The sequence below is a fragment of the Chiloscyllium plagiosum genome, unplaced genomic scaffold, assembly GCF_037043375.1.
Source record: "Chiloscyllium plagiosum isolate Xiang-an unplaced genomic scaffold, Cpla_swu_hap1 HiC_scaffold_5, whole genome shotgun sequence".
Classification (NCBI taxonomy): Eukaryota; Metazoa; Chordata; class Chondrichthyes; order Orectolobiformes; family Hemiscylliidae; genus Chiloscyllium; species Chiloscyllium plagiosum.
This window is the reverse complement of record NW_028270143.1, coordinates 12,100,481-12,115,276: the sequence shown is the minus strand read 5'-3', so window position 1 is coordinate 12,115,276 and position 14,796 is coordinate 12,100,481. Positions and strand designations below refer to the sequence as shown.

General features: G+C 43.9%; 1 protein-coding gene across 2 annotated transcripts in view; it reads right to left on the bottom strand.

The window, feature by feature from the left end:
* Positions 1 to 14,796, bottom strand: part of LOC122548185 (antizyme inhibitor 2-like) — an 81,406-nt gene that overhangs the window by 27,979 nt on the left and 38,631 nt on the right. The window lies entirely within an intron of this gene.

The window sequence follows — 14,796 nt, the reverse complement described above, 5'->3', positions numbered from 1 at the left end:
CCCGGGTTCATTTCCCGCCTCAGGCGACTCTCTGTGTGGAGTTTGCACATTCTCCCCGTGTCTGCGTGGGTCTCCTCTGGGTGCTCCGGTTTCCTCCCATAATCCAAAAAATGTGTAGGTTAGGTGAATTGGCCATGCTAAATTGCCCGTAGTGTTAGGTGAAGAGGTCAATGTAGGGGAATGGGTCTGGGTGGGTTATGCTTCGGCGGGGCGGTGTGGACTTGTTGGGCCAAAGGGCCTATTTCCACACTGTAAGTAATCTAGTCCAGATACATAACATGCATCGACGCTCCTTGGTCTGACATGCTCATTACTTCCTCAAGTTATGGTCCTGTTACGCAACCATCTGATGAAGAGACAGCACCTCAAAAGCTAGTGCTTCCAACTAAACCTGTTGGAATATAACCTAGTGTTGTGTGAATTTTATCTTTGTCCACCCTTGTCCACCACCGGCATCTCCAAATCAAAGAATTCTATCAGATTTGTCAGGCATGATCTCCCCTTGATGAAACCATGCAGAATTTGCCCAATTTTACCATATACTTCCAAGTATTCAGAAATCTCATCTTTCACAATGAATTCCAGTATCTTACCTACAACCGAATTTAGGCTGATCGGTCTGTAATTTTCCACCTTTTGCCTTACCCCCTTTTTAAACAGGGTTGTAACGTTTACAATTTTCCAGTCCTCTGGGACCCTCTCTGATTCTAGCAATTTCTGAAAGATCACCACTAATACTTCCACTATCTCTTCAGCTATCTCCCTTAGAACTCTGGGGTGTAGTCCATTTGGTCCAGGTGATTTATCCACCTTCATGTCATTCAGTTTTTCTAGCACCTTCTCCTTGGTGATGGGCACCATACTCAGCTCTGTCTCCTCACTCTCTTGAATGCTTAGGATATTACTCATGTCTTCCACTGTGAAGACTGATGCAAAGTCTTTGGTACCTCAGCCATTTCCTTGTTTCCCACTAATATGTCTCCAGCATCATATCCAGCGATCCAATGTCCATTTTTGCCTCTCTTTTGGCATTTATATATCTAAAGAAACTCTTACAATCTTCCTTTATATTACTGGCTAGCTTACCCTCATATTTAATCGTCTCCCTCTTTTTTTTGTTGCTGTGTTGGTCTTTGTAAGCTTCCCAATCTTCTGGTTTCCTGTTGCCCTTTGCAATAATGTATGCTTTCTCGTTTGGTTTCACGCTCTCCCTGACGTCCCATGTCAGCCATGGTTGCTTCATCCTCCCTGTACCATGCTTCTTTTTCATGGGGATGAATTTCTGCTGTGTCTCCTGAATTACTCCCAGAAACACCTCTCATTGCTATTCCACTGTCTTTCCTGCTTGGCTCCTCTCCCAGTCAATTTTACCCAGCTCCTCCCTCATGCCTCTATAACTGCCCTTATTCAGCTTTAATATCGTTATCTCTGATTCTATCTTCTCCCTCTCAAATTGCATCGTAAATTCAATTATTATCACTGCCTCCTAAGGGTTCCTTCAACTTCCACTCCCTTATCAGGTCTGCCTCATTGCACAACACTAAATCTAGTATTGCCTGTGTCCTGTATGGCCCCACCAAAAATTGCTCAAAACCAATCTCATAGATATTCCCCAAATTCCTTTTCTTGCAATCCACTACCAATCTGATTTTCCCAGTCCACCTGCATATTGAAATCCCCTAAGATTACTGTAACTTTGTCTTTCCTACACATCTTTTCTATCTCTTGGTGTGTCTTGCGCCCCAGCTCCTGACTACTGTTTGGAGGCCTGTACATAACTCCAACTATGTTTTTTTTTAACCTTTGCAGTTCCTCAATTCGACCCACACAGATTCTGCACCATCTGACCTTACTTCATTTCTTACGATTGATTTAATTTCATTTCTTACTAATAAGGCAACCCCACCCGGCTGTCCACCAGCCTATCTTTCTGATAGGATGTATATCCTTGAATATTCCGCTCCCAATCCTGATCTCTTGCAGCCACATCATACTTGCCAATTTCGAACCATGCCACAAGCTCATTTAGCTTAATCCTTATACTGCGTTCACTCAGAGAAAACACATAGAACATAGAACAGTACAGCCCTTCAGCCCTTGATGTTGCGCCTGCCTTTTATCCTACTCTAAGGATACCTACATACCCTTCATTGTACAATCTTCCATATGCCTATCCAAGAGTTGCATAAATGTCCTTAATGCATCTGACTTGACTACCACTGCTGGCAGTGCATTCCACACACTCACCACACTCTGTGTAAAGAACCTACCTCTGACATCTCCCCTAAACCTTCCTCCAATTACCTTTAAGTTATGACAGACACTTCCTTCATGGGAAAAAAGCCTTTGGCTATCCACTCTATCTCTGCCTCTCAACATCTTGTACACCTCTCATCTTTCTTTTCTCCAATGAGAGCAGCCCTAGCTCCTCAACCTTTCTTCATGAGACATGCCCTCCAGTCCAGTCAGCATCCTGGTAAATCTCCTCTGCACCCTCTCTAATAGCTCCACATCTTGCCTATGATGAGGTGATCAGATCTGAACACAATATTCCACGTGTGGTCTAACCAGGGCTCAAAAGAGCTGTAGCATAACCTCACAGCTTATAAACTCAATCCCCCTCTAATGAAAGCCAACACACCATACACCTTCTTAACAACCTTATCAACTTGGGTGGCAACTTTGAAGGATCTATTGACATGGACCCCAAGATCCGTCTGTTCCTCCAGACTGCCAAGAATCCTGCCTTTAACCCTGTAATCTGCATTCACATTTGACCTTCCAGAGAGAATTACTTCACACCTTTGCAGGTTGAACTCCATCTGCCACTTATCAGCCCAGTTCTGCATCCTGTCAATGTCCTGTTGCAATCAGCAACAACCCTTCACACTACACACAATTCCACCAACATTTATGCCATCGGCAAACTTACTAACCCACCCTTCAACTTCCTCGTCCAAGTCATTTATAAAAATCACAAAGAGCAGAGGTCCCAGAACCCATCCCTGCAGAACACCCTGGTCACTGAGCTACAGGCAGAATACTTGCCATCCAGCACAACCCTCTGTCATCTGTAGACCAGCCATTCTGTATCCAGACAGCCAGATTTCCCTGTCTCTTATCAAACTATGGTTTTCCAAGTAATCATAAATCCTGTCTCTCAGAATCCTCTCCAATACTTTGCCCACCACTGACGTAAAACTGACTGATCTGTAATACCCAGAATTATCCGTAATCCCTTTGTTGAACAAGCATTGCCACCCTCCCGTCATCTGGTATGTCTCCAGTGGACAGTGAAGACGCAAAGATCAACATCCAAGGCGCAGCAATCTCTTACCTCACTTCCTGTCGTAACCAAGAATATATCCCTTCTGATCCAGGGGATTTATCTATTCAGATGTTTTTCTAAATTGTCAGCACATCTCCCTTCCAAACATCAACCTGTTCTGGCATATCAGTCTGTTTCACGCTATCCTTAGAAAAGTCAAGGTCCCTCTCAGTAGTGAATACTGAGCAAAGTATTCATTAAGGACCTCTCTACTTTCTCTAACTCCAAGTGCAAGTTCCCTCCACTATGCCTGATCAGTCCTGCCCTCACTCTGGCCATCCCTTGTTCTTCACATAAGTGTAGAACGCCTGAGGGTTTTCCTTCATCCTACCTGCTAAAGCATTTTCATGCCCCGTTCTAGATCTTCTGAGTCTACTCTTCATTTCCTCCCTGCAATCCCCATTCCTGTCCACACGGGGAGCAAAGCTCTTGACCTGTTGAACAAGGACAGGGGAGGACTCACCTGCACCTCCATCTCTTGGACCCCTCTACCTGTCTCACTCACAGCCACACCCTCCTGTCCTTGATCATAGGCCAATTTGGAGTTAGTTAGTCTAAGGGGTGTGACTGTCTCCTGAAACACAACATCCAGGTAACTCCTTGATCTGTCACAATTTTTAAGGTCAGACCCCAGCTGATCGACTCTGAGCAGGAGTTCTTCCGGCAACCAAGATTCACTGGAGAGCTGGTCACTGGAAACTTCAAATGGGGTCCACCAGCTCCCACATCATGCAGAAACAACACATCACCTGACCCTCCATCATTTTTTTAGTTGGGAATCTTTAAAAAGAACTTAACTGTTTTTATATCTCTATAAGGGTGACTTTGTAGAGGTTTATAAAATCATGAGGGACGTAGCTCAGATGACTACCAAACATGTTTTCCCCAGATTGGGGAGTTCAAAACTAAGGAGCGTATTTTTAAGGTGATGGAGAAATATTTAAAAAGACATGAGGGGTAACTTTTTTGACACAGAGAGTGGTTAGTATGTGAGATGAACTGTCAGAGGAATGGTAAATGCAGGTACAGTCAGAAACATTAAAAGACATTTGGTTAAGTACATGAATTGGAAAGGTTTGGAGGGAAATGGGCCAATTGCAGGCAGGTGGAATTAGTTTAGTTTGGGAACATAGTCAGCATGGACTGGCTGGACTGAAGGATCTGTTTCTCTGCTGTATGAGTCTATGGCACTCTGTGTAGAACATCAATACTTCTTGATCTTTTCGGGAATGGAGAAACAGAGTGGTTGGATATATATCAGACTTTCTGGATTCTTGTGGTGCAGAGAGGCATTGGCTACTTGCAACTGTCTCTGCACGTTCCAGCTAAATGGGGAGAGGTAGAGGAACGAAGGCTTACGATTCTAGCAAAGTGCAGCTGATGAGTAACTATCCAATAAATTCATGATTTGCTGGGTTGCCACCATCCAGGAAACTGTTTGTCCTGAAATCTATGCCACCTAATTTTGATATGTTCATATTCATCTGTGGCAATTTCCCCAGGTGGTTTACTCTCCTGTATCCTGGGAGCTGGCATGTATCTCCCTACCCCAATACTGCATGCACCAAGCCCATGCCACCCTCACTGCTAATTTAAGTTTGCAAAACTTACTGTCTCTCCAACTTGCTGTTCTTACAGGTTCATCAAGCACTGCCCACCCTCATCACGCTTCTCTCATTTCCTTCCCTTTACTTCCCCCTCATCCAGCTCTGCCAGCATTGCCCCTGCTGGCAGAGCTGGATGAGGGGAGAGTAAAGGGAAGGGTGGATCCCATTGTGGTTCCCAGTGACCAGCTCCTCTCACACCCCAGCATCTCACCATGCTCAAGTTTGCCAAATTCTCCAGCCTTCCTTCTCTCATATGTCTGCCACTCAGCCCCACTATCAATCCATGCACATGCTGACATATCAATTTCAATGCCAAGGAGACCTTTAAATTATTTGTCACCTTGAGCATGTCATGTCAGTGAATTTTACTCGGAATCTGGAGGCCACCTTGGAACAGGAGAAAGAGGAGGCGGGGACGGCTTCAGGAGCAGGCATTCACTCCCGACAGACTGTTCAAGAGGGCTTGTGGAAACTCTGCTCCTCGTGTAATAACTTCCCTTTGCCACTCTCACTCCATCCTTTTACTGTTTTGATGCCTGTAAATTTCCTTGCATGTTGGCTGCCAGTGGCTTCTCAAATCTTTTCTTTGCTGTTCTTGCAATATTATACTGTTTCCTTATATTTCTATACTCAATGATAGTGGAGTATCACATTAAGTTCATATTCCCAGTTTAGAGAGAAAGTTGAACAGTCAAACTGAACTTTCACTCCTAAACAGAAAGTTTTCATACAGACTTTAAGGGATGTGATCTGATTATTTGCACTCCACTGTTCAGTAGCAAAAGTCAAGAATGACTATTTAACAAGTATCATAACTTGCAATTACATAGTGCCTTTCAAAGCAGCAAATATCTCAAATCATAGAATCCCTGCAGTGTGGAAACAGGCCCTTTGGCCCATCAAGTCCACACCCACTTCTGAAGAATAACCCACCCAGATCTATTATCCTACCCTTTTTTTCCTATAGTTACCTCTGACTAATGCACCTAACCTACACATCCATGAACAAGCTAGCATGACCAATTCAACTAACCTGCACATCTTTGGATTGTGGGAGGAAACCAGAGCATGCAGACACAGGGATAATGTGCAAACTCCACACAGATGTTCACCTGAGGCACACAGACATTCACCTGAGGCTGGAATCGAACCTGGATCCCTGGCACTGTGAGCAGCAGTGCTAACAACTGAGCTACCATACGACCCCAGTGCGGAGGATTTGTAGTGGAAGATTTTGGTGAAATGTCAGAAAGCATTTTGAGAAGGGTTTACGAAGAGGGGGAATGTCGTGAGGCATAGAGTTTACAAGATAGAGTTCTAGAAAATGGAGCATGACAACTTATGTTTTCTGCCATTTGTGACAGGGAATACAGAGAACTGTGCCTAAGAGATTGGAATTGGAGACGTGAAATCTAGTGTGACCTGGATTTTTTCATTTGCAGTTCAAAATTATGATATAGGAGCAGAATTAGGATGTTCAGCCCATCTTGTCTCCTCCATCTTTTATTCATGACTGGTATGATTCTGAACCACATCACCATGCCTTCTTCCCGTAGCCTTTGATCCCCTTACTAATCAATAACCAATCTATCTCTGTCTCAAATACACTCAATGACTTGGTGTCTACATCCTGCTGCAGCAATAAGTTGCACAGATTCACCACCACGTGGCTGAAGTAGTTCCTCTTCATGTCAGTTCTAAGGGTCATCCCTTCACTCTGAGGTCATGCCCGTGAGTCTTAGCCTCTCCTACTAATGGAAACATCTCCACATCTAGTCTATCCAGGCCTCTCTATAAGTTTAAATGCGATTTCTCCCCCTCCCGCCCTCATCCTTCTAAACTCTATGAAGTACAGACCAAGAGTCTTCAACTACGGCTCACACGACTTGCCTTTCAACCGCAGGATCATTCTTGTAACTTCCCTCTGGATCTTCTCAAATGCCAGCACATCCTTCCTTAGATACAGGGCCTGAAATGGCTCACAATATTCCAAATTTGTGGTCTGACCACAACCTCAGCAATACATTTCTGCTTTTATATTCTAGCCCTCTCGAAGTGAATCCAAACATTATATTTGTCTCCTAACTGCCAAATGAATATAAGTGTTAACCTGAAGAGAATCCTGAACTAGGACTAGCAAAGCCCAATGTTCTCTAGTTTGTCCTCATTTAGAAACCACAGTGTATAACCTCAAACTTTCCCACATTGTCTTCCATCTGCCACTTCTTCACCCACATGCCTAGCCTGTCCAAGTTCTCTTGCAATGCCCCTGCCTCTTCAAGATGACCTAACCTCTAACTGACTTTATATTATCTGCAAATATAGTGACAATGCCCTCAATTCCTTTGTCCAGATCATGAGTGTATAATGTGAATAGTTGTGCCAACACATACTGCTGTAGAACTCCACTTGTCACCGGATGCCGTCTTGAATAAGACCTCTTTATCCCCACTCCCTGCCTTTTGCCATTCAGACAATCTTCTGTCTATTCCAGTATCATACCCCTCACACCATGGGCTGTTATCTTATTTAGCATCCTCCTGTGTAGCACCTTGTCAGTGCGGTGAGTGAGTTCATAGTCCTGAACAAAGTTTCTCACGCATTCTTTAGTTTTCATCTATTTTAATTATGCAACTGAGCTGTTGTGTACAATTTACAGGGAACCCTGTGATGGGAAGACAGAAGTCCTCAGCAATGGTGAGACCTCCCATATTATATGCCTCTGGGAGTATGCCTAATGCCTAGCTGCATTGCATGCCTAATGCTGGAAGCCAGGCACCACCTCTTCAACTGCCTTGCTTGACCCTGAATTTAACAATGCTGTAGATAAAAGGCAAAGCAGCTGCTGCTTCTAGGTCAGAGATCTGGAGGTGCTGGAGAGGAGGGCTATCCTTGTTTCTGCAGACCGATAAGGAAACCATGTCAACAGACCCAGCCAGGCTGGACCCAAACAGCAGCATGTGTCAGTGAGAACATCACTGATGTCTTGCCCTCTCTGAGGGTATCTTCTCTTTAACTCTGCCAATGCACATCTTAATTGGTTTGGCCAGAGAAGAGCCCAGTCACTCATTTGGATATTGGGACAGTCCAGCAGGCAATCGACCCACTCAGTCTCATTGTGATGTGCTGTGCAACTCTACCATTACCACCAGTATTAAGCCATTCTAAAAATGCACAATCTTTCATGCATCTTCTACAACTAAACTCCCTTACTCAAGCAGCACTGCCATTCAGTGAACTGCTGCTTAGATGAGGACTGCACTGAACAACCTCAGCTCTGGCTCCACCCTCAGTAAGCTGATGAACCATCAGAGGATGCACTGGGAAGGCTTTCACCTACATCCTCCAAAAGCTCAGCGAATTTCATCTCATCTTTGTAGATAAGTCCAGTCAACACAATCTGGTGATTACACCATTGATATCTCTCAGCAGCTGGTCAAGGAAGGTCTCTGACAGTCACAGACTGCCAGAGGATTGGTAGCTGCTCAGCAACAGGTAGAAGACACGCCCTTGTCCTTCCCAGAAATGGCTTGGTCAAAGTACAGTGCCAGGCACAGGTAGATCAAGTGGTTTTAGCAAAGGTACTCAGTAAACCGAATGAAGACTGGAAGAGTCTATCAATGTTATCAGTGCTGTGCTGGCTCTGTCATGCAGACACCTTGCTGTCTCCAGGAATTGGTTGGTGGCCAGCATGAAGACCCAGGACCAGAAGCATCTGCCGATATGAACATAGACTTTCATTCCACAATGCTAGCTGTGAGTGCTCAGCATTGATAACAAGGCAAGAGGGAGAGGAGGAACCTTGACCTCACTCCAGGAGCACCTTCCGCTTGGAGACAGAGTGATACTAGCTGACACTCACAGTGAGGAGGAGTGACAGACAGATCTCCCAGGGGCTTCTTCTTGGCCACTGCACCTCCCTCTTGCTGCTGTTTCTATAGTCTACATACCAACAAGGATGTGCCTATAACTGGCCAGGAGACTGTTAGCATGCCTGGGCCATCTCGGCTGAAAGGTATTGGTGGATGACCTCTAATATCATCAAGTTCAATAGGGTCAACCACAGAGGAAACTCCCTCCGTGCTGGTACACATGAGAGCATTCACGCCAACTAGTCCACACCAGTAGAATTGAAGTTGGCCTTTGAACCCTGTCCTTATGTATTCTTCAAAGTGAAAAACACAATGTCTCAATATTTTGGAAATATATTCTGCAGGAAATGGCTTGCTGTTTAGCTTATTGAGCTTGTAGTCTCAAGACCACAGACTAGTCTGCTTTGGACTTCCTCTTTCACCTTTGAAGGAACATTGTTGGAAATTCCTTTCACATCCACAGGTGTGACAATTTTGTGGGTATCTCTCTCTGCAGACAGCTACGTATTTTACATCTACAGCCATTTTTGGCTGTACCGGCCCTCTTTTAAAAACATATTTGGAATTACAATTGAAAAATATCCCCAGCACTTCAGGGCTGTGATCCATGGTCATGACAGTTGCTGAGCATTGCTTATCTCTCATATAGACTGCAGGAAGCTTCAAATGTCAGGTATCCTTAAATACTGACATTGAGGACAGCAGCCAAGGTGTTCAATTTTCATGTAGAAATCATGGAAGCTAAACACAATCAGTGGAGACTTTACTGGGGCTTAGCCTGACATATCAACATATACACACAGCTCATGAGTGAGAATACAGAATCAGTAATGATTCTACACATATCTGCAGTGGAGAGTACATTTTCTGTCACAGTTTTTCAAGGCAGACCACTGGCATTCAAGGTTGGGAAATGTATTATGGGCAGTTCACAGATCCATTCACCTCAGTACAATTGTCAGCCAAGAGCAACTGCACAAGCTGCTGCATCCGACAGGTTTAACACTGCCCTGGAGAATGCTCAAGCATTTCAAATTTAGCAGTCTACACAAGATGTAAAATCTGAAGGGTTACTGATGATGCAAGAGACAAAACAAGATTTCTCAGGATTGCTGACAACCGGGCTGGCAATGATTCTTGAAATGATACTCAAATCTCATAGCCAAACAGATGTAAGAGCTACATATACAGATCCATGCAATGTTATTGAACTGTCTTACTACTTTTCCATAATGTTCATGCAATGCATCCATGTGCGGATATCTGAAAGAAGGATCAGATGAGTGGTTCATGTACTCAATCAGATGGATGTCAAGGCATTTATTCAGCAACATGAAAGGTCAAAGACGGCTAAATAATAACAGCAAGGATCTCAGTGCTTGGGCTGCTTGACTCTCTTCAACAAATGAGAAGAACTTGAACAGCCTGGGGATCTCTGGTAAATGAAGTTCACCTCCATTATCCTGACTTTGGTCTACATCCTACCCAATGCCATAGTGAAGAGTTCACTTGATAAAATATACAATGCTGCAAATAGTCTTGAGATGGAATTGCTTGAAGCCTTGTTCATTGTAGTCAGTGACTTCAACCAGACCAACCTGAGGAATGTGCTACTAAAATTCCACCAACACCTCTCCTGTCCTACCAGTCATCCAAACATCCTTGACCATTGCTTCACAACCATAAAAGATGCCTACCCTCTATTTCCTGTCCGCATTTTGGAAAATCAGAACACAATGCTGTGCTCTTCCTCCTGACTTACAAGCAGAAATTAAAGCCTGAGGACACAGTACAGAGAGTATTGTAGTGCAGATCTGAGGAAACAGAAGGGCTTCTATGGGACTGCTTAGAGTCAGTGGACTGGGCCAAAATCAAGAATTCAGTGGCCAACCTAAACGAGTATGCCATTACTGTTACAGAATTCATTAGTCAGGGTGTAGATGACTGGATGCTGAATTTGTTAATTCAGACATTATTTGGATTAACCTGAATATTTACATCCAGGTACAATGTTCATAAGTCCATCAGGAATGCCAAGAGGCAATAACAAACTAAGCTTGAGATCAAGACTAACCACGTGGACACCGACCATTTTGTGCCTAGGCTTATGCATCATTGCAGCTACAAAGCAAAATTAAACAGAATGATGGGCATCAGTTCATCCCTACCTGAATGCATTCTACGCTCACTTTGAACTTAAAGACAGTGAAACGATGTCACCTGTCCCTCCAACCTTGGATGCACCTGTTCCTATTAGATTGGCCTTCTTCAGGGTGAACCCAGGGAAAGTGACCAACCCAGATGAGGTGCCCACTGTGCACTCAGGTCTTGTGTGGACCAGCTGGCTGGAGTATTCACAGACATCTTCAACCTTTCCGTAATACGATCCTTAGTAAATCCTCACCTGCTTCAAGAAGACAACCATAATCCCAGTGCCAAAAAAAATCATACAGCATGTCTCAATTACTCCCTCAATATTGCTCTGACATGCATAATTATGGAGTGTTTTGAGATGTTGGTCATGGCTCGCATCAACCCCAATCTCCCAGATCAGCTTGATGCTTTGCAATTTACCTATTGGCGCAACAGGTCCACGGCAGACATTATCTCCCTGCCCTTACACTCATCCCTGGAACATCTGGAGATCAAGGATACCTATGTTAAGCATCAACTAATTGACTACAATTCCATAATCAATACCATAATTCCAAACAAACTCACTTCCAAACTTCTTGTAATTGGATTCTCAACTTCCGACCAACAGACCTCAGCCAATAAGGAGAGGCGATAACACCTCCTCCCAAATAATCTTCAACACCGATGTCTGTTAACAAGACTGTGTACTCAGCACTTTACTATTTTCCTTATGTACACAGGACTGGGCAAATTCTGCACCAACTCCATTTACAAGTTTGCTGACAACACCATCATTGTAGGTTGGATCTCAAACATCGAAGAGACCAAGTACAGCATGTAAATAGATTGCTAAACAGCATTGTGAAAAAAACACCAATTTCTCCATCAATGTCTGTAAAATAAGGGAACTGGTCACTGACTTCAGGAAGCGGAGTGGAGGGCATGCCTCTGTGTGCATCAATGATGCTGAGATGAAGGTGGTTAAGAGCATCAAGTTCCTGGGAGAAACCATCACCAACAATCTGTCTTTGTCCACGTACATTGACACATGATCCAGAAAGCACAGCAATGTCTCTACTTCCTCAGGAGTTTAAGGAAATTCGCAGGTACATAACGACTCTTATAAATTTTTATAGGTACCATATAGAAAGTATCCTGCCTGGACACGTCACAGCATGGTATAGCAACTGCTCTTCCCGAGACTGAAAGAAACTACAGAGCGTTGTTTCAATCCATCACACAAACCAACCTCCTATCCACTGACTTCATCTATACTTCCCACTGCATTGCCAAACCAAACAGCATAATCAAAGATCCCCCGGCATCCGCTTATACACTCTTCAACCCTCTTCCATCAGGCAGAAAATATAAAAGCTTTGTTCACATTTCAAAAGATTTAAGAACGGCTTCCTCTCTGCTGTTATCTAACTTTTGAATGGACATCTTTAAAGTTAAGTTACAGACATAGAGTCAAAGAGATGTACAGGATGGAAACAGACCCTTCGGTCCAACTCATCCATGCTGACCAGATATCCTAACCCAATCTACTCCCATTTGTCAGCACTTGGCCCATATCCTTCTAAACCCTTCATATTCATTTACCCATGCAGTCACCTTTTAAATGCTGAAATTATACTAGCCTCCATCACTTCCTCTGGCAGCTCATTCCATACATGCACCACCCGCTGCGTGAAAAAATTGCCCCTTAGGTCCCATTTATATCTTTCCCTTCTCACCACAAACCTACGCCCTGTAGTTCTGGACACCCCCATCCCAGGGAAAATACTTTGTTAATTTATCCTATCCATGTCCCTCATGATTTTATAAACCTCGATAAGGTCTCCCCTCAGCTTCTGACACACCAGGGAAAAAAGCACCAGCCTATTCAGCCTCTCCCTTTAGATTAAATCCTCCAACCCTGGCAACAACCTTGCAGACCATTTCTGAACCCTTTAGGAAGGAGACCAGAATTGCATGCAGTATTCCAAAAGTGGCCTAACCAATGTCTTGTACAGCTCCAACATGGCCTCCCATTGCTGTGACCAGTAAAGGAGAGCATACCAAATGCCGTCTTCACTATCTTATCTACCTGGGACTTCACTTTCAATAAGCTATGAACCTGCACTCCTAAGCTTCTTTGTTCAGCAACACTCCCCAGGACCTTATCATCAAGTGTACAAGTCCTGCTCTGATTTGCTTTTCCAAAATGCAGCACCTTGCATTTATCTAAAATGAACTCCATATGCCACTCCTCAGCCCATTGGCCCATCTGATCAAGATCCCATTGTACTCTGAGGTAACCTTCTTCGCTTTCTGTACGTGAGTGATCCTGGTGTCACATAGAAATGTGTCCATCTCCTGTCTGACTGTTTAGTACTCCCCACAGTCACAAGCTGCTTTCGTTTCCATCTGTTCCAAAAAGCTCCAATCCACAGAGAGAGGCTAGAAGCCTGTAACTGAGCTCCAAAGACCTCATGCACCAATATGTAATGTGACCTACATAGAGATTGTCAGCCGATAGGAAATAAGAAAATAATATGAAGTGGATAGTCTGGCAACTTTCAAAGAAGCACTGAAGTTGTGAGTGCTAAGAAGACAAAGTAGGAGACAGTAAATACATGACCATTTCAATCAGAAAATTTCTTGTCAAAAATTTTTGTACATTAACACGACAGACCATGAAGGGACACGCACACTAGAACGAGCCATCAACATCAAAAAACAGCAGACCAAGAAAAAGAAAAGTCTATCCCTTCAAGAAAACTTGGACAAGCTCACACAGAAGAACACCACAGAGAATTCAGAAGCTTGGAATAAGAACCTATCAGACCAACCACTAACAAACACAGAAAAAGCCATCCTAGTAAGAGGGATGAACTACAACTACAGGGATGTAGACAAAAAAAGGACTTCTTTGCAGCATTACCTGATAAACACAGTCCGCCGATTCTGAAACATCAAGCCCAAACAAGTAAACACAACATAGCCAGAAACCCTAGCCACACTACCATACATCAAAGACATCTGAGAAATGAATACCAGACTACTCTGACCCCTTGGCATCATGGTAGCCCACAAACCTACCATCACACTGAAACAGCTACTGGTGAATCTAAAGGTCCCTACACCAACAACCAGCAAAATAATGTCATTTTCAAAATACCCTGCAAAGACTGTAAACAAACACTACATTGGACAGACAGGCAGAAAACTAGCCACCAGGACACATAAACACCAACTAGCCACCGAAAGACATGGGCCCTTCTTCAGGATTATGCCCGAAATGTCGATTCTCCTGTTCCTTGGATGCTGCCTGACCTGCTGCGCTTTTCCAGCAACACATTTTCAGCTCTGATCTCAAGCATCTGCAGTCCTCACTTTCTCACCGAAAGACATGACCCACTATCACTAGTATCCTTACATATAGCCAAAGAAGGACATCACTTCGACTGGGACAACACATCCATACAAGGACAGGTTAAACATAGACACGGCATGAATTCCTAGAGGCCTGGCATTCAAACCAGAACTCCATAAAGAAACACATTGATTTAGACCCTATTTACCAACCTCTGAGAAAAAGAACCAGAAATGATTTCACTCACCTTTACAGACCATGACACAAATAGAAAGTGGGACATACCACCAGTGCTTCACTGGAGTCTCACTGATGATGTTACCTAGCATGGTGACGAAACATCTGAAAACAAACCTGCCAGCTCAGCAAGCAAACTTATAACTTGAACCTCAACCTGAACTACAAATCTTCTCAAAATTCACAAATGACCATTTCAGCATGAAAGATGAATGACTGTCCCTGTGTACAAAGTGACCTGTCAGACATTCAAGTCAC